Below are 2,500 nucleotides of genomic sequence, written 5' to 3' on the forward strand. Positions count from 1 at the left end.
AAACCATTGTGCACCGAAAAAAGATTTTCAGAAGCACTTGGAAGTTGCAGCATCAAGCCACGCTGTGTTTCATCAAGGAGAAATTCAACAACTGAGGTGCACCCTGAAATTTTAGGTTCAAAAGCCTTAAATCAAAGGATGAAGGTTTTTCAAATTATAAATCGTATAGAGTAAATGTTAACAATGCCATCCTCAAAGTTTACAACCCACATATAGAGAGTCACTCAAAGCAGGTTGCATATCTTACTATGTAGCATAAAATTTGTGCGGGACTTTTATTTTGCGTATTGGCGATTTTTTGCGGGAATAAATTTTCGCGGCTGTAAGTGTTTTCTTCTCAAGCAGCAAGACTCATTTCAACTTTTATTACTTTTTTGGTAAAAAAACCCTCAATCAGGGAGAACAGGTAGAACAAATGTGGCATACTGGAGGCCTTAGGAAATGGTGTCCCTTTGGAGGACCCATTCGAGCAAGGTTAATGTGACCTTTTGATTGACCGCTTTGAGTTCGTTTCTTGTTTCTCAGACACTGGAAAAGCATTGCCTTAACCTTTTATCGTCTCGTTTTGTTTCTAGCAAGCTCCGAATGCCTTTTCTCAATGTAAATATCAAAATAAACGAGCTTTTTTCTACCCCAATGTGTGATATATAATAGCACAAGTGGATTAAAAGCCATTTTTATCAACCTTCATTTGTTCCTGTGACGAATGTACCATACAACTCACTGATGCTGATTCAATTCTTGTTTTCCGTCTGGAAGGTTAACATTGTGGACAATATACAGTTGTAACAAACCAACAAGTGATCTAGGTATTCTTCTCTCTGAAAGGTTTCCTGGAAGTGTTTTGGGATCGCTTTGTTTGAGTGACACAAGGTTTTGTGGTTTTGGTCTGGGAGGCAGGCATGCTCAGGATTGTTAGGAATCCCTTCGTTCTGAACTTCAAATACAATTCTCTTAGATGTGAGTAGGCCAGTCTGCTTTCAGCAATTTTCTGTGCCATCGAATGTTTGACTGCACCATTGTCTTCCTAGGGGTCGAACAGTCTTCCGCTGAATAATTGTAGCATGTCATGCCGTCCATCCAGATGTGACAAGCTAGCAACTGCTTGCTCAACACTGATAACTACAGAACAATTAACAATTTTTTCTTCCCTCATTTGAAGTGCTGAATTAAATAGAATTTATTTTAGCGCCATTCGTCCTCTAAGGTGTTGTGTGCCTCGAATTCCTTGTTGAAAAGGTGCGAGTAAAGAGCAGATTGGTTTGTTTTGCAAACTCCTGATTCAAGTTGCAGAGCTGGTTGTTTATCTTTCAACAGATGTTTGACAAGGATTTGACTGTCACCAAAGTAAACGTTCCTTCCTTTTCATTTCTGGTGAAAAATTTCGCCGCTTTGCCAGACAAGTATTGGCGTGTCAAATTTTAAAGAATTGTGGGCTAATAGGACTGTACACTTACAAGGTTCTCTATGGGCACAAGATGTTGTACGATTCAGGAAGGCTACAAACTCTTGCAACGCCTCATCATGAGATACAGTTTCCAGTGGTTTTCTTTAAATAACTTTCTTTTTCCATTTATGTTTTTGCACCAGTAGTTTGTTCATTCGTTTAGCTCCATGGCTAATATTTTCAGTGAGTAGAATGTACTTCGATAATTGGAGACTTCTTTCGTTAACTGCAGACAACTCACAAATCTCAGCGTTTTTCCTGTGCAGGTGGTTTCAGTGTCAAAAATAACGAAAGTGTAAGTTTTGGATCAAAACGCAGTTTTGCTGGATTAGGCTGTGCAGAATAAGTTGGTACGATTTGCTCACACTGATGCAACTCGTTTTCTGAAATGTTTTCATAAGATGTTCAATCTGAGTGTTTTCGTTTGGTCTAGGCTTGTATATACTTGTGTCCAGATTCAACCCAACTGCCGTTTCGTTTGTTGTTCCTTTCTGAGCTTCTTTACAAACAGTTTGTGTATATTTCTGGCCCCGTAATTGGTTCCGCCTTTTCTTGAAAGTTTTGCTAGACTTACTATTTCTATCACTACCAGTCTTTTTATCCATAAGGTCTCCATTTGATACACAGAAATAGCCAGGCTCAATATTGAGTGTCTCCAAAGGTCTACTTACATAGCCATAGCCAAGATTTCTTTGTGCTACATCACATGCCACTAAAAAGACGTTGCTCTCACTCCCCCCATAATATCGTGTTTTTGGATTTTTTTGTTAAAATGGTGTTATTTAGACTTTCATTTCGTCTAGAGTTGGCACAAGGTGTTAGCTTCTTAACAACAATGTCTGTACTGTATTCAGATCTTTGCCATTCGGTAAGTCTATGTGTTTGTAGCTTTCTGGACTTGTTTTATAACCACACCAGGATTTGTTGCATGAACTGTGGTCACCAAAGGAATGTGGCACTGTACAGCTAAGGCTTGATTTTAAAGCTTCTGGATTTCCAGCATTATTTTGAGTTACAGCATATCTAAAACATTTGCCAAGGTAACCAATTACT

The sequence above is a fragment of the Montipora capricornis genome, chromosome 7, assembly GCF_036669925.1.
Source record: "Montipora capricornis isolate CH-2021 chromosome 7, ASM3666992v2, whole genome shotgun sequence".
Lineage (NCBI taxonomy): Eukaryota > Metazoa > Cnidaria > Anthozoa > Scleractinia > Acroporidae > Montipora > Montipora capricornis.